This window comes from Procambarus clarkii, chromosome 3 (assembly GCF_040958095.1).
Source record: "Procambarus clarkii isolate CNS0578487 chromosome 3, FALCON_Pclarkii_2.0, whole genome shotgun sequence".
Classification (NCBI taxonomy): Eukaryota; Metazoa; Arthropoda; class Malacostraca; order Decapoda; family Cambaridae; genus Procambarus; species Procambarus clarkii.
In genome coordinates this window covers 32,254,316-32,278,177 of record NC_091152.1, presented here as the reverse complement: position 1 = coordinate 32,278,177, position 23,862 = coordinate 32,254,316, and positions in this window count along the sequence as shown.

Genomic DNA, 23,862 nt, shown 5'->3' with positions numbered 1-23,862 from the left:
CCCACAGACTCACCTCACAGTTATCACTGTCCACAGACTCACCTCACAGTTATCACTGTCCACAGACTCACTCCCCTCACAGTTATCACTGCCCACAGACTCACCTCAGTTATCACTGTCCACAGACTCCCCTCACAGTTATCACTGTCCACAGACTCACCTCACAGTTATCACTGTCCACAGACTCACCTCACAGTTATCACTGTCCACAGACTCACCTCACAGTTATCACTGTCCACAGACTCCCCTCACAGTTATCACTGCCCACAGACTCACCTCAGTTATCACTGTCCACAGACTCACCTCACAGTTATCACTGTCCACAGACTCACCTCACAGTTATCACTGTCCACAGACTCCCCTCACAGTTATCACTGTCCACAGACTCACCTCAGTTATCACTGTCCACAGACTCACCTCACAGTTATCACTGTCCACAGACTCACCTCACAGTTATCACTGTCCACAGACTCACCTCACAGTTATCACTGTCCACAGACTCACCTCAGTTATCACTGTCCACAGACTCCCCTCACAGTTATCACTGTCCACAGACTCACCTCAGTTATCACTGTCCACAGACTCACCTCACAGTTATCACTGTCCACAGACTCACCTCACAGTTATCACTGTCCACAGACTCCCCTCACAGTTATCACTGTCCACAGACTCACCTCACAGTTATCACTGACCACAGACTCACCTCACAGTTATCACTGTCCACAGACTCACCTCACAGTTATCACTGTCCACAGACTCACCTCACAGTTATCACTACCCACAGACTCACTCCCCTCACAGTTATCACTGTCCACAGACTCACCTCTCAGTTATCACTGTCCTCAGACTCACTCCCCTCACAGTTATCACTGCCCACAGACTCACCTCTCAGTTATCACTGTCCAAAGACTCCCCTCACAGTTATCACTGTCCACAGACTCACCTCACAGTTATCACTGTCCACAGACTCACCTCACAGTTATCACTGACCACAGACTCCCCTCACAGTTATCACTGCCCACAGACTCACCTCACAGTTATCACTGTCCACAGACTCACCTCACAGTTATCACTGTCCACAGACTCCCCTCACAGTTATCACTGCCCACAGACTCACCTCAGTTATCACTGACCACAGACTCACCTCACAGTTATCACTGTCCACAGACTCACCTCACAGTTATCACTGTCCACAGACTCACCTCACAGTTATCACTGTCCACAGACTCCCCTCACAGTTATCACTGTCCTCACTCACCTCACAGTTATCACTGTCCACAGACTCCCCTCACAGTTATCACTGTCCACAGACTCACCTCACAGTTATCACTGTCCACAGACTCACTCCCCTCACAGTTATCACTGTCCACAGACTCACCTCACAGTTATCACTGTCCACAGACTCACCTCACAGTTATCACTGTCCACAGACTCCCCTCGCAGTTATCACTGCCTACAGACTCACCTCACAGTTATCACTGTCCACAGACTCACTCCCCTCACAGTTATCACTGTCCACAGACTCACTCACCTCACATGTGTGTACTCACCTAGTTGTGCTTGCGGGGGTTGAGCTCTAGCTCTTTGGTCCCGCCTCTCAACCGTCAATCAACTGGTGTACAGACTCCTGAGCCTACTGGGCTCTATCATATCTACATTTGATACTGTGTATAGAGTCAGCCTCCACCACATCACTTCCTAATGCATTCCACCTGTTAACTACTCTGACACTGAAAAAGATCTTTCTAACGTCTCTGTGGCTCATTTGGGTACTCAGTTTCCACCTGTGTCCCCTAGTGCGTGTACCACCCGTGATAAACTGTTTATCCTTATCTACCCTGCCAAATCCTCTGAGAATTTTATAGACAGTGATCATGTCTCCCCAAACTCTTCTGTCTTCTAGTGTCGTGAGGTTTTGTTCCAGTAATCTTTCCTCGTAGTTCATACCTCTCAACTCGGGGACTAGCCTGGTGGCATACCTCTGAACCTTTTCGAACTTCGTTTTGTGTTTGACCAGATGTGGACTTCATGCTGCAGCCGCATATTTCAGTATTGGTCTGACATATGTGGTATACATGGTTCTGAATGATTCCTTACACAAGTTTCTGAAGACAGTTCTCATGTTCGCCAGACTTGCATACGCCGCTGATGTTATCCTTTTGATGTGGGGTTCAGGGAACAGGTCTGGTGTGATATCAACCCCCAGATCTTTCTCTCTTCCTGACTCCTGAAGGATTTCTCCTCTCAGCTGGTTCCTTGTGTTTGGCCTCCTGCTCACTACACCTATCTTCATCACTTTGCACTTCCTCGAGTTAAACTCTAGTAGCTATTTGTTGAACCATTCCTTCACTCTGTCCAGGTCATCCTATAGCCTCTTGCTCTCCTCTGTCTTAATCCTTCTCATAATTTTAGCATCATCAGCAAACAACGAGAAGAATGAGTCTATACCTTATGAAAGATCAGTTAATTATATCAGAAGTAAGTTTGGTCCGAGTACAGAACCCTGTGGTCCGAGTACAGAATCCTGTGGTCCGAGTACAGAACCCTGTGGTCCGAGTACAGAACCCTGTGGTCCGAGTACAGAACCCTGTGGTCCGAGTACAGAACCCTGTGGGACGAGTACAGAACCCTGTGGTCCGAGTACAGAACCCTGTGGTCCGAGTACAGAACCCTGTGGCCCGAGTACAGAACCCTGTGGTCCGAGTACAGAACCCTGTGGTCCGAGTACAGAACCCTGTGGGACGAGTACAGAACCTTGTGGTCCGAGTACAGAACCCTGTGGTCCGAGTACAGAACCCTGTGGTCCGAGTACAGAACCCTGTGGTCCGAGTACAGAACCCTGTGGTCCGAGTACAGAACCCTGTGGTCCGAGTACAGAACCCTGTGGGACGAGTACAGAACCCTGTGGGACGAGTACAGAACCCTGTGGTCCGAGTACAGAACCCTGTGGTCTGTTACCTATCGTTCGTTATGGCTCGTGACCCTACAGCAGCCAAGCTTTAATTACGTCTAGGGATACGAGAAAACTGCTGTTCTCAAGAGCGAGTCACCAGTATAACCCCTTGATAAGTAATGAGCACATAAATAAAAATCTTCCTTTAGGACTGAAGAATAGATGCAAAATATTATATAGATATATATTCAAGACAGTATAATATAAAAACCACAGATGATCAAGTTAACTTATACAACAACAAGGTATTGTCATTCTCCTAATATAGTAAAATAAATTATGGCACAACAAGAAATAAACAGACTTATCTCCCACATGTTACTCCGTCGAGTCCCGTTCAGCTACTGAACTCTCGCTCTGTCGCCACCCACATTCTCACCTCCCGTCTGCCTCATCCCAGGATGAGGGATGGAAACTAAGGACTTTTTAATATTTAAAACTAATTGAACAACCACTTGTTCTTAAAACACACAAGAATGCAAATTACAGATAATAGTTACTTACAAAATATATAAGTACAATGCCACCTGTTTAATTACAGAAAATAAACAATTACCTAACTAAATAAAAGTGACATCTGGAACTCTCAAACTGAACAGGTCCAGCTTTCCCGTATCTAACAGGTACTAGACGTGTGTAAAAGCAACCGCGCTCCTGTCCACTGACGCTGCCACACCACACGACAATTTACAAAACACAATGTGTGTACATATACAGGCAATGATATAATGGAAAAAAAATGCTATTTCAAATTTATATACGTATTCTGCTAGGAGTACGTAACACTTCCACCTCCAAGAAAAAAAATGCAATAGATTGAAGATCAATGACATTTTTTCAAAGTAAAATGTATGACACTTGAGATTTATGGTATTAATTACACCAAACATGTAAAAGTAATTAGAACACATTTCTGGACAAAAATGAAAACACTCCAAATATAGTCTTACAGGAAACTCAGAAATTTCAGTCTTATGACTATGTTCTACATATGTGTCACTGGAGTATGCAAATTTATCTCTCCAAGGTACTATCTCATTTATTCCACTTTGTTTCAGATCATATTTCACACTCCTATCTACAACATTATCATTAGTAGCATGAATAGAATTGTCAATAAAGGTAGCTGCTTTCACACAGTTATCATGGCAATTTAGCTTTTCATATGTTTCTACTATTTCTCCAAGATCAGTCCCGTATTTCCATGTGATTCCTTTTCCACATGGTGAATTTTTCCAAAACAGACTCCATTTTCCATTACTCCCCTTTTCTGGAGCTGAACTGCTAAATTGAAGCTGACTGGGTGTTGAGTAGATTTGGGACTTCTCCTGGGTATGCTCTGACACAGACATCTGCTCTTCATCACTCTTGATCCTCTGTGGAACACATACTCTCGCCCAATGGATACTAAAATTAGAGAAATTAGCATTAAACCTCACAATTATGCACAAGACTTTCCCCTTCATAGAACCTTCCGAAACACAAGACACCGACTTAGCAAACCTTTGTCCTTCAAACCAAGAAATACAACCCAAGATAAGTGCAAAGACTACCTGATCGAACTGACTCAGATGATCCATAAGGAACACAGAAATCAATTGCCTCATAACTCTGTCATAACGATCAGTGAAAGAAAACAGGCATATGCCTAGGCACCATATCTCAATCATAACTCCGAAGACAAGTTCACACCCCCTGATGGTGAACTTGAACACAACACACATTTTCATCAACCGTCTAGTCTTCCAAAAGACTAAATAAAACATGCCGAAAACTTTACAACCCTCACCATCACTTCCCAAGTGATTTACGTCTGATGACAACCAATCAACCAAGAGGTTTAAGGGTCTTAACATCTTGAAGATGCACAGCAGATTACCTGGGAAACACCCAAGGACAATCTGAAACCCTTCACAATGATTAACTCTAGGTAGGATAACCTTTTCCTCCAACTTGAAATACACACCTGGAGCCTCAAACATCTGCTCCCCAGTATGATTTAATCCTTCACCCACAATATGATTCTGAAAATCAACTCCAATATGACTCTGAAAGTCAACACCACACTTGAGTGGAACATACACTTTCATCACTCGTGCATCAAAATTAACTGGATCTGAATATAGAGACACTGCTCTAGCATAACTCACCACTTCCTCAGAACTGGATGCACAACCTACTTGAGTAAACTCTCTCTGCTCAACCACAAGGCTTGACAAAGATGTCCCACAGTCCATTACTTCACAAGAAAATGGCTCCTGCAGAATAAAAGTAGATTTCAACATCCTACACACACTTTGACTCAATGTACACAATGAGAAATACTTACTCCACATGGAATAAGAATCACAACTCCGCAACTTAGATCCAAATGCTACTTTACCACTCTTAATGATTTTACCAAAATTTCCTCCCATGACTTCTGGAGCTGCTTGGAGTACTGTCTGCTCACAATCAATAATATCACTACCAAGCTGGGTCACATCCTCACAGACAACTGAAAAGGGAGGCTCAATGGGTCTCCATCTACTCAACAGAAGCTGATCCTCTGGCTGCTTTCCCACACTCTCCAAAACTGGATCTACAGTACAGACTGTCTCCTTGCTTCTCTCTGAAATCTTAGGGTCAGTTCTACTCAAAGCACTTAAATGAAGGGAATCTGAAACGAGCGGGCAAGTAACAGGTAGTTTGACCTCCTCCCCTATACTATCACCTTGACTAGGGTGAGGCGGGGCCTCTACAACAGACTTACTCTCGACAACTGATTCTAAACTTGGAGTGAGCGGGAATACTTCTGCCAACCCGACATCTTGTCCTAAACCATTCACTTGGCTGGAATACAGAGTCGTGGCTTTTAAGTTTCTCTCAACTCCTGGCACAACGTTCGTAGTGAGCGGGCAAGACAATGGTACATGGACATCCTTTCCCAATTTATTGGAATAAAGCAGAGTCATAGTATCAGGCTTACTCTCAACAACTAAATCGGCCACACAGGAATCTGGAACAACCACATCCCACTTCTCCACTGAAGGGGTACTGGTTACTGGAACAAATGCTTGAGTAACAACATCAGAACTGACAACTGGATTTATAATAGTACTGACATCAGCACAGGTAGAATGGACAAAACCATCTTCTACAACAGGTTCATTCATAGAACTAACTTCAGCACAGGCAGAATAAACATGGTCTGCAACTGGCTGTTTACACAACCGGGGATCATTCTCACCCACAACATGATTTATGGCCACATCATTACCCAATATAACATCCACACCTGGGATGGGCAACTGTGTACTAACACCCACAGTGCATAAACTTGGTGTAATGGTGGATCTGAAATTAATGTCTATTAGAGGGACAGTTTTACATCCTGCAACACTCTGAAGAACAACAAACTTTCCAGTATCTCTCTTTTCAACATCAGAAAGAATACTGGATGAAATTATGGTTTGGGAAGCACCTGTATCACGAAGAATAACCACTGGCTTCCACTTCCCATTAATACACAAAACTTCACCTGAAGACATATATGGTGAATACTGTTTCACCCAATTGGGGTTTACAGTTACATGTTTATTAGTAAGTTTATTTTGCACACCTCTGCAATAAATGAGACCAGTTGGTCGTAACTCAGGGTGCAATATAAAACATGAATGAATTCCATGGCCTTTTCTCTTACAATGGGAACAGGACCTTACAGTGGACACACTGGTAGAACCAACTGTAGGTTTAGAAATAACATTACTAGGCTTAGATGATCCTGACAATGGAGTAACAGGGTTAGGTTTTGTAAGAGAAGAGCTCATGGGAGTAACTGGAGTACTAGGACGGGATGGATTCTGATAAGGAGTTCGGTGAGCATTATAATTTACTCTACGACTAGACTTAGGTGAAGTGGCCGTAAATTGGGCCTTAGTCAACAACTCATGCTCATCCGCGAGCTTTGACAGCTCATAAATGTCTGTTACATTCTTTTGTTCTGCCATAAAAGTAGACAACTGGTCTGGGAGACATGACAATACTTCTTCCATTATAAGAAGATTCTTTAGAGCATCAAAGTCAGTGACTGAAAGTGACTTTAACCATCTGTTGCAAAAATTCGTCTTCTGACGAGTAAAATCTGCTATTGTCTGATCACTTATCCTCCTTAGATTCCTAAACTTTTGCCTGTGTGCCTCTGGATTTAACTGATAAGCATTTAAGATGCTTTTCTTTACAAATTCGTAATCAAAGCTATGAGCGTCAGGTAGGGATGTAAAAACCTCCTGACTACGCCCCTTAAATTGAGACTGCATAATGGCTACCCACTGATCCCTTGGCCAGTTCATACTGATGGCAATTTTATAAAAATGGGCAAAGAAAACCTCAGGATCCTCCTCATTGAACTTTGGTAACTCTATATACTTATGCGTCCTGATGGGATTATTATCACTATTTATTGAAACATTACTAGTATTTCCATGCCCAGCTGCCATACGCTGTGTTTCAAGCCTGAAGTTAGTGTCAGCCATTTGTTGTTGAATCTCTAATTGCCTAGTTTGTTCCTTTTGAGCTTCAAGTTCTAATATTCTCTGTTCTTTTTGAGCTTCAAGCTCTAATTGGCGAGCTTCTAACTCAAGACGCTTTAACGTCATCTGATCACTCGACTCCTCTTTTAACTCTTCTAGAATTTCTATATCTAACTCTCCATTCTCAACAAAATGTGTCACAATGACTTTCAATATTTGAGCTTTAACCATTCTATTGTTGGCGGTCAAATCCAACTGATTTGCCATTTGTATTAACTCAGTCTTTTTAAGGCTCTGAATCCTTTCAAAGTCTGGGTGAGCCACCAACGCTGCAACTTTCTCCTCCATCGTTACTAACACTTGGCACTTGATTCACAACAATAATTAAAACAATGGCACTGCACTACACTTCACTGTAAAATTGTCACCACACTGAAAATTCGCTTGGCCTCACTGCACAAACAAAATATATAGGATGACTTACCTCAAAATCGTGAAACGTTGTTACTTGACACACAGGAAAGCTTGCTTGGCACATGGAATAGTTCTTAAGAAACACACAGACACTTGACACACTGTTACCTAGGAAGGCCAGGTTAGATTAGCATAATTAAGGTTAAGTGGGAACAATATTTCCCGGCACAGGCCCCCATAACTCTTTGTTACCTATCGTTCGTTATGGCTCGTGACCCTACAGCAGCCAAGCTTTAATTACGTCTAGGGATACGAGAAAACTGCTGTTCTCAAGAGCGAGTCACCAGTATAACCCCTTGATAAGTAATGAGCACATAAATAAAAATCTTCCTTTAGGACTGAAGAATAGATGCAAAATATTATATAGATATATTTTCAAGACAGTATAATATAAAAACCACAGATGATCAAGTTAACTTATACAACAACAAGGTATTGTCATTCTCCTAATATAGTAAAATAAAATATGGCACAACAAGAAATAAACAGACTTATCTCCCACATGTTACTCCGTCGAGTCCCGTTCAGCTACTGAACTCTCGCTCTGTCGCCACCCACATTCTCACCTCCCGTCTGCCTCATCCCAGGATGAGGGATGGAAACTAAGGACTTTTTAATATTTAAAACTAATTGAACAACCACTTGTTCTTAAAACACACAAGAATGCAAATTACAGATAATAGTTACTTACAAAATATATAAGTACAATGCCACCTGTTTAATTACAGAAAATAAACAATTACCTAACTAAATAAAAGTGACATCTGGAACTCTCAAACTGAACAGGTCCAGCTTTCCCGTATCTAACAGGTACTAGACGTGTGTAAAAGCAACCGCGCTCCTGTCCACTGACGCTGCCACACCACACGACAATTTACAAAACACAATGTGTGTACATATACAGGCAATGATATAATGGAAACAAAATGCTATTTCAAATTTATATACGTATTCTGCTAGGAGTACGTAACATGGTCCGAGTACAGAACCCTGTGGTCCGAGTACAGAACCCTGTGGGACGAGTACAGAACCCTGTGGGAAGAGTACAGAACCCTGTGGGACGAGTACAGAACCCTGTGGGACGAGTACAGAACCCTGTGGGACGAGTACAGAACCTTGTGGGACGAGTACAGAACCCTGTCGTCCGAGTACAGAACCCTGTGGGACGAGTACAGGACCCTGTGGGACGAGTACAGGACCCTGTGGGACGAGTACAGGACCCTGTGGGACGAGTACAGAACCCTGTGGGACGAGTACAGGACCCTGTGGGACGAGTACAGAACCCTGTGGGACGAGTACAGAACCCTGTGGGACGAGTACAGGACCCTGTGGGACGAGTACAGAACCCTGTGGGACGAGTACAGAACCCTGTGGGACGAGTACAGAACCCTGTGGGACGAGTACAGGACCCTGTGGGACGAGTACAGGACCCTGTGTGACGAGTACAGGACCCTGTGGGACGAGTACAGAACCCTGTGGGACGAGTACAGGACCCTGTGGGACGAGTACAGAACCCAGTGGGACGAGTACAGGACCCTGTGGGACGAGTACAGGACCCTGTGGGACGAGTACAGAACCCTGTGGGACGAGTACAGGACCCTGTGGGACGAGTACAGGACCCTGTGGGACGAGAACAGGACCCTGTGGGACGAGTACAGGACCCTGTGGGACAAGTAAAGAGCCAAAGCTCAACCCCGCAGGCACAGCTAGGAGAGTACAGAGCGGTGGTGACAGCAGCCAGCTGGTGACAGCAGCCAGCTGGTGACAGCAGCCAGCTGGTGACAGCAGCCAGCTGCCCGTACACCACCCGAGGGTCCACTCCTGCCCCGCCGCCTCCTCCTCCTACCTGATGGGCTGATTTCCCAAGTGATCGCTTCAGGACCTGAAGGTCTGAGTATGTCCCTCCCCACACTCTGCCCCACACTCTGCCCCACACTCTGACCCACACTCTGCCCCACACTCTGCCCCACACTCTGCCACACACACTCTGCCCCACACTCTGCCACACACACTCTGCCCCACACTCTGCCCCACACCCTGACCCACACTCTGCCCCACATTCTGCCACACACACTCTGCCCCACACTCTGCCCCACACCCTGACCCACACTCTGCCCCACATTCTGCCACACACACTCTGCCCCACACTCTGCCCCACACTCTGACCCACACTCTGCCCCACATTCTGCCACACACACTCTGCCCCACACTCTGCCCCACACCCTGACCCACACTCTGACCCACACTCTGACCCACACTCTGACCCACACTCTGCCCCACACTCTGACCCAAACTCTGCCCCACATTCTGCCACACACACTCTGCCACACACTCTGACCCACACTCTGCCCCACACTCTGCCCCACACTCTGCCCCACACTCTGCACCCACACTCTGCCACACACTTTGCCCCACACTCTGCCCCTCACTCTGCCCCACACTCTGACCCACACTCTGCCCCACACTCTGACCCACACTCTGACCCACACTCTGACCCACACTCTGACCCACACTCTGCCATACACTCTGCCCCACACTCTGCCTCACACTCTGCCCCACACTCTGACCCACACTCTGACCCACACTCTGCCACACACTCTGCCACACACTCTGCCCCACACTCTGACCCACACTCTGACCCACACTCTGCCCCACACTCTGCCCCACACTCTGACCCACACTCTGACCCACACTCTGCCACACACTCTGCCACACACTCTGCCCCACACCTTGACCCACACTCTGACCCACACTCTGCCCCACACTCTACCACACACTCTGCCCCACACTCTGACCCACACTCTGCCCCACACTCTGCCACACACTCTGCCCCACACTCTGCCCCACACTCTGCCACACACTCTGCCCCACACTCTGCCCCACACTCTGACCCACACTCTGACCCACACTCTGACCCACACTCTGCCCCACACACTCTGCCACACACTCTGCCCCACACTCTGACCCACACTCTGACCCACACTCTGACCCACACTCTGACCCACACTCTGCCCCACACTCTGCCTCACACTCTGCCCCACACTCTGACCCACACTCTGACCCACACTCTGCCACACACTCTGCCACACACTCTGCCCCACACTCTGACCCACACTCTGACCCACACTCTGCCCCACACTCTGACCCACACTCTGACCCACACTCTGCCACACACTCTGCCACACACTCTGCCCCACACCTTGACCCACACTCTGACCCACACTCTGCCCCACACTCTACCACACACTCTGCCACACACTCTGCCCCACACTCTGACCCACACTCTGCCCCACACTCTGCCACACACTCTGCCCCACACTCTGCCCCACACTCTGCCACACACTCTGCCCCACACTCTGCCCCACACTCTGACCCACACTCTGACCCACACTCTGACCCACACTCTGCCCCACACACTCTGCCACACACTCTGCCCCACACTCTGCCCCACACCCTGACCCACACTCTGACCCACACTCTGACCCTCACTCTGCCCCACACTCTGCCACACACTCTGCCTCACACTCTGCCACACACTCTGCCCCACACTCTGCCCCACACCCTGACCCACACTCTGACCCACACTCTGACCCTCACTCTGCCCCACACTCTGCCACACACTCTGCCTCACACTCTGCCCCACACCCTGACACACACTCTGCCCCACACTCTGCCACACACTCTGCCACACACTCTGACCCACACTCTGACACACACTCTGACCCACACTCTGACCCACACTCTGACACACACTCTGCCCCACACTCTGCCCCACACTCAGACCCACACTCTGACCCACACTCTGCCCCACACTCTGCCACACACTCTGTCCCACACCCTGACCCACACTCTGCCCCACACACTCTGCCACACACTCTGCCCCACACTCTGCCCCACACCCTGACCCACACTCTGACCCACACTCTAACCCTCACTCTGCCCCACACTCTGCCCCACACTCTGCCCCACACTCTGACCCACACTCTGCCCCACACTCTGCCCCACACACTCTGCCACACACTCTGCCCCACACTCTGCCTCACACCCTGACCCACACTCTGACCCACACTCTGACCCACACTCTGCCCCACACTCTGCCACACACTCTGCCCCACACTCTGACCCACATTCTGCCTCACACTCTGCCACACACTCTGCCCCACACTCTGCCCCACACTCTGCCACACACTCTGCCCCACACTCTGCCCCACACTCTGCCCCACACCCTGACCCACACTCTGACCCACACTCTGACCCACACTCTGCCCCACACTCTGCCCCACACTCTGCCACACACTCTGCCCCACACACTCTGCCACACACCCTGACCCACACTCTGACCCACACTCTGCCACACACCCTGACCCACACTCTGACCCACACTCTGCCACACACCCTGACCCACACTCTGACCCACACTCTGCCACACACCCTGACCCACACTCTGACCCACACTCTGACCCACACTCTGCCTCACACTCTGCCACACACCCTGACCCACACTCTGACCCACACTCTGCCACACACCCTGACCCACACTCTGACCCACACTCTGACCCACACTCTGCCCCACACTCTGCCACACACCCTGACCCATACTCTGACCCACACTCTGACCCACACCCTGACCCACACTCTGCCACACACCCTGACCCACGCTCTGACCCACACTCTGCCCCACACTCTGACCCACACTCTGACCCACACTCTGCCCCACACTCTGCCCCACACTCTGCCCCACACTCTGCCACACACTCTGCCCCACACCCTGACCCACACTCTGACCCACACTCTGCCACACACTCTGACCCACTGTTATAAAGAATATGTGGTCTTGCTATGGGGGAACTGGTACTATTAGGGGTAGTAATATAAACCCTAAGAACACCTACTACACACAAAGTATACTACTCTACACATAGGACATGAGTATGCCAGACATGCATAATAACTCAGGGGGTACTTATCTTGAACAAGACACAGAAACAAGGAAACGAAGAGGAAGGGGAAGGTAGATCCTTTCACCACAGCCAGCAACCAGACAAGATGGAGTCTCTCTCTCCTTCCCCCCAGCTGCCTGCTGCCGGCAGACTGCTCAACTAATCGTACCGCAGCCCTATACCAAGTTTACTCAGGTTTACTTTACAAATGATTAGAGTATTAGTAAACATAGTTGGTGCCTATGTTATTATTTAATAATCAACCCCTAGCTCAGTCTTTAAATGCTCGTTGAGAAACAAGAATAGTCTTACGTCTGGGAGGGAAGATACAAACAATGACGCATAGAGTTGCGTTCAGCTATACTATAGGAAAGTTTAATAACTCAATTTTGACCTCTGGTTTCCACTGAAGAACCCAGGGTCGTAACACTCCTCCCCCCTTCAGAGAGAGAAAAAAAATGTGACTACTAGAATAGTAGTCATATTTTTTTTTGTAAGAGTATACAGAGAATAAAAAAAAAAATATATGACAAAAAAAATCAATCAAAAACAACAATTTCTCTGCAAGAAAAATACAAAGGAGTTCTCTGAAAGAAAAAAAAACATACACACAAAAAAAAAAGGTAAGTAAATAATTTGGACACGGAATATTTAATGTCACAGGAGAACCTAAAAAAAAAAATAACTAAAGCATGACAGTTGGTGAATGGCTTCCTGTGGCCTAGATGAATGTTATTCCGGCAACCTGGACAGAGCGTCGGCCATCACATTGAATTGGCCCGGTAGGTGGGTAATGGAAAGATTGAAGTCCTGAAGGTACAATGCCCACCTGAGGATGCGTTTATTCTTACCCTTCATCTGAGTCAGGAAGACAAGTGGGTTATGGTCCGTGTACACTTCCACTATATTACCTGTGAGGTAAACTTCGAACTTTTTACATGTTAACACTAGCGCCAACGCCTCTTTTTCTACCACTGAATAATTGCGTTGCGCCTTGTCGAATTTCACAGAGTAATAATATACTGGGTGTTCCACCTGATCATCCCCAGTTTGCAACAACACTGCACCAGCACCCCGAGTCAGACGCGTCAACATGAATTTTAAACGGTAGGTCGAACCTTGGACTAGCAAGCACTGGGGCGGAAGCTAAAATCAATTTCAAATTTTTAAATGCCTCTGCACAGTCTGATGACCACTTAAATTTGACGGCCTTCCACAACAAGTCTGTGAGAGGAGTGGCAACACTGGAAAAGTTCTGACAAAAGCGTCGATAGTACGCACACATACCGATAAATCTTTGAACGTCCTTTTTAGACTTTAGCACTGGATACTCCAGAATGGCACTGATTTTATCTTGCCGAGGTAACACTTTTCCTTGGCCCACTTCATAACCGAGGTATGTCACTGTGCCTTGGCCAAAATGACACTTTTTTGCATTTAAGGTAAGATTTGTCTTTTTCAAGATTGCGAACAACTGACGTAACCTAGCTATGTGGTCAGCCCAATTACTGTCAAAGAGCACGATATCATCTAAATACGCCTGGCAATTTGGCACCTTAGCGAGCAAAGAGTTCATTAGCCTCTGGAATGTGGCAGGGGCATTACGCAAGCCGAACGGTAACACTTGATACTCAAAAACACCCTCGGGTGTTACGAACGCAGTTAGTTGTTTAGCACATTATTATAGTCTGTGGGTTGGTTGGTGTTGTCGTCGTTGATCCTTCTCTACGGACAACCCAACCCACAACTCGGTAGAGTGCTTATACTAGGAGATCACCCTTGGCGCTTCTGGCTCTTGGAGAGGGGCTCAACGTCACACGTTTAGGGGATGCGGCTCCAACACTTAGCCTCGTTGTCACGTGCACACACCCACTCGAGCCGCTGTGACTCCCCACTCTCTCCTTAGGTGATATGATCTCCTCAATCCCCTTTTGACTTATTAGTATTACCTTCTACCCTGTCCACAGCAGTGGTTCTTGTTTCTTTCTCTCTCTCTCTCTTCTTCTGTACTATTTCATGGGAAGCCTCATTAGGACAAGGGCAAACACCAGCAAATTGGGATACATTTACTGGACAAAGCACATACACGATCCATACACACATATAATAATAATGAATCCTATACTCTATAATATCACAATTAGGTTGCACTCCAACACCATCAGAACTCTATTATCAGCTTATCAAGTGGTATCCTATCTCCTGGTTCACCACCTGATACTATCAACCTCCTCAAGTTGATCAAGTCTACATACACTGTTGCACCATCAGCAAGAGAATATATATATGTATCTATAAATGTGTACCAAGAAAATCAGCGTTTGAATGCAATAACATATCAGTGTAAATGTTCATTGATACATAACAATGATCAATCGATCACTCTATCAGTCCTAGAACGCATACATCTGTAGGTAATCCAGCCTACGACTGCAACTCTAAACTTCAGAATAAATCACTCCTTGACATAAGGATGCAAACAACCACTCACCTCTCACTGCGTCTTGCACACTAATGACAACCAAACACTATCAACTCCCTACAAGTAATCCACCAGAACTTCCCTTCCACCTCTGGAAGTTCACTACCCTAATATCTTTAGGTTCTTCCGGGCTTCACTACCAGGATCCTCTGCAGCTTCTCCAGGCTGCTATCATGAAGTTTCCTTGAGTAACTACGGTGCTTCACCCTTCTGCTAGGTTCGTCCACAGCTCTCTTGGCTGCTACACCACCTCTACAGAAGCACGTGACACTCCTCTTCACTGCTTCTCCTCACAGCTCGAGGTCCTCTGCTTCACTACCTTGGAGTCTCATCAATTACTTCATCTAGGCTGGCTTCGAAGTTCTCAGCCACTTCTTCCCCAAAGACAAACCTGCAACCCATCGACACTCCAATAAAATGTTCCCCTTTAACACATAAACAAAAATAACCACACAATATGCTTGCCTCAAACCTCTATCTGTCCTCTACATACAGTGAGAGTGGACTCCCCCGTTTTGGGCGGGTCCATACTCCACCTCGCCTGGCGGCGGTCCTCACTCGCTGGGAGGGTCTTCCTCCATCAGGAGCCGGGCTCCCTCAGTTGTCTGTCAGAGCTCAGAGCGGACGGACGTCGCTCCGTGTTCCTCCCTCTCCACTCTCTTATTTCAGGCCTTCTGCCTTATTAAAACATCACGACCAACTACAAGCAATCACTATGAACTGGCGTATATCGTGCTTACCACAGGTTAACTGGTCGAGGGCGCTTTCCCTCTGACGGCGTCTGGTCAGGGCGCTCCACACAGCCCACGAAAATGCCTCTGAGCAGCTTATTGAACTCTGCTCGTCGACCAGGACTTGAGATCACAACGTTCCCAGCTCGGTTCCACAGCTGGCACGTCTACACACTTCTCTTCTCTTCGAGATATATCACTAGGGGTTCCCTTCTGGCGGGAGCTCACGGAGCGCGGCTTTCCCCTGCGATGTCTGGCACTCAAGTGAGGTCAAAGCCCTTCCAGAAGCGAGCCTCACGCCTCCAGCAAAATGTCCACATCTCCTAGCCAGTCATTTATCTGTGTTCTTCTTCATTGCCCATAATCTCAATTTGTTATACATATCCAAGCAACTATTTTACATATGGGTTATTACCTCAATATTTGCTAGACCTTCTAATCAGGTCAGGCTTGATGAATAACTCTCAAGGAGGGAGACTCGTTTCTCCTGTAGGCTAAGATCATAACAACATTCAGTGAGTGGGATTTGATAATACCCCCTCAAGAGGTCGAATTTCGAGACGTACTTGGCGTTTCCCAGCTCGTCGATGCAGTCCTCGAGGAGGGGCAGTGGATAGGCATCCACAATGGTCACCTTGTTGAGCTGCCGATAGTCGGTGCATAATCGCCAGGAGCCGTCTGGTTTGGGGACCAAAAGGCAGGGCGAGCACCAAGAGCCCTGGCTTGGCCGGATGAGGCCGTGCTGGAGCAAGAAGTCGACCTCCTTCCGTACGATGGCCTTCTTTTCTGGACTCATCCGATAGGATTGAAGGCGAATGGGAGTGTAGTCCGTCAACTCGACATCATGGCAAATGGCATCAGTCTGGGTTGGGACCTCCCCGAACAGACTGGAGAATTCATCAAGCAACGACTGCACCTCTACACGTTGGGCCATCTGCAAATGGGACAGTTCCTCCTCCACAGCATTCACAGAACTAGAATTATTGAAAATGAGATTAGTTGGGTCCCCAGAACAATCATCCCCTCCCTCACTGGAAATGGAAACATTGGTTAGTGCAATGGGCCTGGGGCCCTGGAACTTCTTCAGCCGATTTACATGTACGAGCATTTCCTGGTTACGTTTGTCAGAGTGCCTCACTTTGTACGTGAGGTCCCCAGTCTTTTCTGTCACAATGTAGGGGCCTTCGTACTTGTGGGACATAGTGTTCCCTAGTCGATCCTTTAATACCAGGACAGGGTCGCCAGGCTGAAATACCCGTAACTTAGCCTTAGCATCGTTTCGGTCTTTCATCTTTTCTTGGGCCTTCCCAAGATACTTTAGTGCAGCCGCCTTGCAGTCCTTGAGTCTCTGGTGGTGTTGCGCAAAGAAAGCCGAACCTTCCGTTAACGTTACGTTCCCTAACAGATTCTCCTGTAACATTTGCAAGGGTCCACGCACTTTATGGCCAAAGACTAACTCAAAAGGAGAACAACCCAGAGAACTTTGTAATCCCTCTCTAGCCGCAAACAAAACATACGGTAAATTCTCATCCCAGAAGGTGAGGGAACTCTCGCACGATGTCTTCAACATCTGCTTCAGAGTTAGATGGAAACATTCAATTACCCCCTGACTCTGTGGATGGTATGGGCTGGAAACCTTATGAGTTATTCCATGGTCCTTACAAAATTGCTCAAAAATATCAGACTTAAAGTTAGTACCATTGTCAGTTTGCACGACCCGAGGCAGTCCAAAAGTGGAAAAAAATTGCAACATACGAGCAACAACAGTTTTTGCTCGGATGTTCCTTACAGCAAAAGCCTCTGGGTAACGAGTAGTGATACACATCATCGTGATTAGGTAAATATTACCAGACTTAGTTCTAGGTAATGGTCCAACACAGTCCATTACCACATGAGAAAATGGTTCTCTGGCACGACAATAGGCCTTAGAGGAGCTTTAGGTGGGGTCTGGTTTGGTTTCCCAACCAGTTGACAAACAATACACGCATTACAAAATTTTGCCACATCGCTTTTCAGCTTGGGCCAGAAAAAATACTTTAAAATTTTGTGATACGTAATATCACACCTTGATGGTGTAGGGGACACCTTGATGTCCCCCCATAGGATCATCATGAGCAGCTGCCAAAACTCTTTCTCTATAGCAGGTCGGCAACATAACCTGGTGGACTACCTCCCACTCATTTGACAAGGGAGCACTCTGTGGTCTCCATTTTCTCATCAAAATCCGATCATTGTAGTAGTACCCAGTTGCTGCGTCTACAATTTCCTCCATAGAGACGGCTGTCTCATGACAATCTGCAAGAGTGGGGTCAGCTTTTTGTAACTCACTCAAGGAGGCATTTAGGCCTTGGTCAGATGCTATTGGCCGAGGCTCAACAGTGTTCTCCTCCACCTCCCCACTACTCTCATTAGATGGCGGTGGCAGGCTCTCCACAATGTCCTCGGCCACGTCATCGAGTCGGGCCATGAATGTGTCCGCGAGGTCCACTTGGTTTTCACCACTCGGAAAGTTCCTCGTGTCCTCGGGATTTACCACCTTGGCAAGCACAGGGCTGCCCTTACATTTAAGTCCCATACACCTGGTCACTGCGCACGCAGGGTACACAACATTATCCTCTGCGGCGGGTGGATCCAGGCAAACCTTAGGGGTAGGCAACATAATAGGCAGTCTGGAGTCCCCTACCTTATTCCCTGCTAAATTATTACCAACTATTACATCAACAGTAGGGAAAGGTAGGAATGAAGTGACTCCAACTGTACAAACACCCTTGTGGAAATCAGATTCCAGGGTAACCTTATGGAGGGGTACTGCTCGAGTATCACTAGTGACACCCTCGACCAGTACCACCTCTCCAGTGTCGAGAGTGTTGGCACCTTGCAACGCACTCTCTAAAATTAAAGTCTGGATGGCACCGGTGTCTCGGAAGATCACCACGTCCTTCCAGGAAGAACCCTCAGACAAAAGTAGTCTCCCTTTCGATAAGAATGGGGTAAGCAAGTCCAACCACTGCGGGTTAGAGGTCTTACTCCCTAACCCTTCCGAAGGTCTCAAGCCCTGTGTCACAACTAGAGCATTGGGTCTTTTTTCCGGGTACAGTTGCCAACAACGACTAATAGTGTGGTTTGGACGTTTACAGTGACCACAAAAACGTCGGGGAGAAAAGACATTACTAACAGAATTACCCTTCGGTTCACCCTTAGGTACCGTGGGGCTAGACACTTTAACAGAGTTATGTCTGAAACAGAAGGTGCATTAGTTAAAGGGTTAGAATGAGCTGGTCTGGACTGGCTGTGGGTATAAGTTTTGTTACTCTGTGGGGTATAATTATATTTATTGGGCCTTTTGCCCACCAATTGGTAGTTTTCTGCCAACTTGGCCAAATCCCCTATTTTAGAATTTACCTCTACCCTTCCTCTAATATACTGAGCTACAATGTCTGGCATACTATCTATAAACTGTTCTATTAACATACTATTCTTAAGTGCCTCGTATGTTTCAGCTTTAGCCGAGCGAATCCATTTATCAAACAATCTAATTTGATCATTAGCAAATTCAGTGAGCGGTTGGTTGTGGGTAGGCCTAAGGTTGCGATAAGCTTGACGGTGAGCTTCAGGCATAATTTCATATGCCAGCAAAATACGTTCCCTGACTTTATCATATTCAAAACACTCGTCGTCAGGCATGTTTATAAAAATATCTTGTGCTTTACCCCTAAGTCTTCCCTGTAGGATTTTCACCCACTCTTCCTTTGGCCAGTTCATGGACGTGGCCAATCTCTGAAAATGGTTGAAAAACCTTTCAGGGTCCGACTCAGAAAATTCAGGCAAATTATGCTTTTTCTCATAATGCCTGGGGTTTGAATCCCTGGCAGGTGGAGGCCCAGTGGCATTCGCTCTAATTCTAGCCTCCTCGGGTTTGAGTCTTTGCTCCTCTAATTTTATTCTTGCTAACTCTAGAGCTAATTCTCTATCCCTATGAGCTGCACTTTCTGCTTGGCTAGGCTGGCATAAAGGTATATAACTTGCCAATAGTTCTTCATCAATACAATGTTGTCATATATCATTCACCAAAGTCCACTTTTTATCCGCGTCATTTAATTCTAGGTCAAATTCCTTGCCTAACAATACTAAATTAGACTTGGTAAGTTTCTTTATCTCTACCACTGAAGGCTCCCTTGCCAGTCTCTGCATTTCAGATGACATCACTAATAATTTTAGCTCCCAGCCAAAGAAAAAATTAAAAAATAAAAATTGGAAAAAAACAAAAAAATTTGCACGCCCCCTAACACAAGGCCACACTAACCTTAATCGCGAAGGGATCCAGCTGGGTGTCCAGTCAGTGCAAGAATGTCCTTTGCTAGATGAGTCTGGACCCTAGGCTAACACACAACCGTTCTGCGGAAACAAGCATTTTTAGTTTTGGCACTCAAAAATTTAATTTTTTTCAATTTACTGTTTCTCCCGGTCAGGCCAACCACTTGTTATAAATATAAATGGTGGTCTTGCTATGGGGGAACTGGTACTATTAGGGGTAGTAATATAAACCCTAAGAACACCTACTACACACAAAGTATACTACTCTACACATAGGACATGAGTATGCCAGACATGCATAATAACTCAGGGGGTACTTATCTTGAACAAGACACAGAAATAAGGAAACGAAGAGGAAGGGGGAGGTAGATACTTTCACCACAGCCAGCAACCAGACAAGATGGAGTCTCTCTCTCCTTCCCCCCAGTTGGCTGCTGCCGGCAGACTGCTCAACTAATCGTACCGCAGCCCTATACCAAGTTTACTCAGGTTTACTTTACAAATGATTAGAGTATTAGTAAACATAGTTGGTGCCTATGTTATTATTTAATAATCAACCCCCAGCTCAGTCTTTAAATGCTCTTTGAGAAACAAGAATAGTCTTTCGTCTGGCAGGGAAAATACAAACAATGACGCATAGAGTTGCATTCAGCTATACTATAGGAAAGTTTAATAACTCAATTTTGACCTCTGGTTTCCACTGAAGAACCCAGGGTCGTAACACCCACACTCTGACCCATATTCTGCCGCACACCGTGCCCCACACTCTGACCTACACTCTGCCCCACACTCATCCCCACACTCTGCCCCACACTCATCCCCACACTCTGCCCCACACTCAGACTCACTCTCTGCCCCACACACTCTGCCCCACATTCAGACACATACTCTGCCCCACACTCTGCCCCACACTCTGCCACACTCTCAGCAACACAGTCAGACACACACGCTCTGACCCATACCCTGACCCACACTCTGACCCACACTCTGCCACACACTCTGCCACACACTGTGACCCACACTCTGCCCCACACTCTGCCACACACACTCTGACCCACACTCTGCCCCACACTCTGCCACACACTCTGCCCCACACTCTGCCCCACACTCTGCCCCACATGCTGCCCCACACTATGACCCACACTGACCCACACTGACCCACACTCTGCCCCACACTCTGCCCCCACCGCCTCTGGTGGGAGACACACACGTGTTAGTGAGGTCCGCGGAAGTTAGTCAAATACTCGGGACATTGAAGGAGTATAGAGGCTAGATCATAGTATTTGGCCTCTCGCAGTGTGTAGCTAACAGGGTACAATGTAGCATAGTCACATCTCAAGCGATAGAGCGTAGATACCAAAGTGGAACTACTAGCATCACCGGTGCATATACAGTGTGGAGAACCACGTGGAGCGAGCTGACCTGACGGCCTCTAGCGTGGGACGACCCACCGTGGTACTGCCTGGTGTTGCTTGTTGGGTGGTAACTGGTAAGTGCCTCTCTCTCTCTGAAGTCTTCAACAAGTGTGCAAGGTCTATATAATATCATATAGTAGTCACATATGATGCATTTCATTAGATAATAGAACAGTAATCTTGATAGATTGGTAGAGAATGAGGCAGTAACTATCTGTGAGCTTAAGTTGGGACCTGAATTGTATTGTGTGTGTAGGGATTAGCAAGTCAGGGTAACACCGCTCCCCTTCCCACCCCCTCCCCTTCCCCCAGCATGTCAACTGGACACCATAGATAAAATGACTTACAATCTCCCTCCTCCCCCCTTACCCCACCCTCTCTCTCTTTCTCTCTCTCTCTCTCTCTCTCTCTCTCTCTCTCTCTCTCTCTCTCTCTCTCTCTCTCTCTCTCTCTCTCTCTCTCTCTCTCTCTCTCTCTTTCTCTCTCTCTCTCTCTCTCTCTCTCTCTCTCTCTCTCTCTCTCTCTCTCTCTCTCTCTCTCTCTCTCTCTCTCTCTCTCTCTCTCTCTCTCTCTCTCTCTGTCCCCCTGCCTAAGCCTATCAAAACAAATCAATGAAAGGGACAAGATGGCAGGAGGACACAACAGGGAAACAGGGAATAGTGAAAGTGACCAAACGAAGGAAATGTTAGCCCAGTTTTGGAAGAATTCAGGAGGGAGATGCATGAAATGAGGATTACAATTAACAACCTGCAAAGTGAGCTGACATCAGCAAGGGAGGAGATCAAATCCCTCACAAAGAAAAATAATGAGGCCGAGCATCAGATAATCCTCCAAAGGGAAGATTAAAATGGTGCATTGGAAGGAAATGCCTCTGTACCTGAAACATCTGTGGAAATACTGAGAAAGAGCTCAGAAGCAATGAACACAGTGAGGGAGGTAGCCATGCAAGCAGCTACCTCACAGGAAGAAGCAAGATGCACCAGTCAGCTGCTGGAAAGAAAAAGATCAGTGGTACCTGTAGGCATCAAAGAACAGGAAGGATCCAATAGGCAGGAATGGAATAGCAAGGACAGAGAGGCAGTACATGGGATACTGAAGGGGGTTACAGATGGAAGGGGCTGAACAAAACATTGAGAAGGTTTTCAGGTTGGGCTGGTATAACAAGGACAGAAACCGACTGATAAAGGTGGTGTTTACAAACGAGACCACGAAGGAGGCTATTCTAGAAAGGAAGAGTCATCTGCAATATGTGAGGGAAAACAAAAAAGTATTCCTGCAGAGGGACAGGACAAAGGAGGAGAGAGCCAGGGCAACAGAGACAAGGAGGAAGCGCAGGGAGAGAGGAGTAAACCAGGAAATCACAGCCCCCCAACACAACAGTCCTAGTGACAAGAGGGGAACCCACAGCCAGCATCCAGCAACACCAGAGGGTAGGGCAACACCACCACCACCCCCCTCTGCATAGAAACCCTCCCTACCCCTCACCCTACCTGCCCCCACCCAAATGCTCACCCAACCCTCCCTTCCCCCCCCCCACCCCATTCCGACCTGTCACCCCTCCCGCATTCCCACCATGTCCCCCTTCCTGCCTTTCCCCCTGTCCCCCCCTATCCTTCCTCCCCCTTCACCCTTTATCCTCCATGTCCCCCCTATCTCCTTACCCCCTTCCCTTGAACCCCCACCCCCACCCCAAAATCCTCTGAGACCCTGCAAACCACCTCACAGATCTTCTCACCCACGGAACAGCTTCCCACACCAGCAGAATGCTCGCCAAGAAAGGGACAAGAAAAGGAACAGAAGAAAGTGAGCTTCAAGGCAATGAACACTAACATAGATGGAATTACAAATAAAACAAGTGAACTCAGAGAATGGGCACTAGAAGAAAACCCAGACATAATAGCACTCACAGAAACAAAGCTAACGAAAACCATAACAAATGCAGTGTTTCCACAGGCCTAATATGTAGTGAGGAAAGAGAGAGAAGGGAGAGGAGGAGGTGGTGTAGCTTTTCTGATAAGAAATGGTTGGAGTTTTGAGGAGAT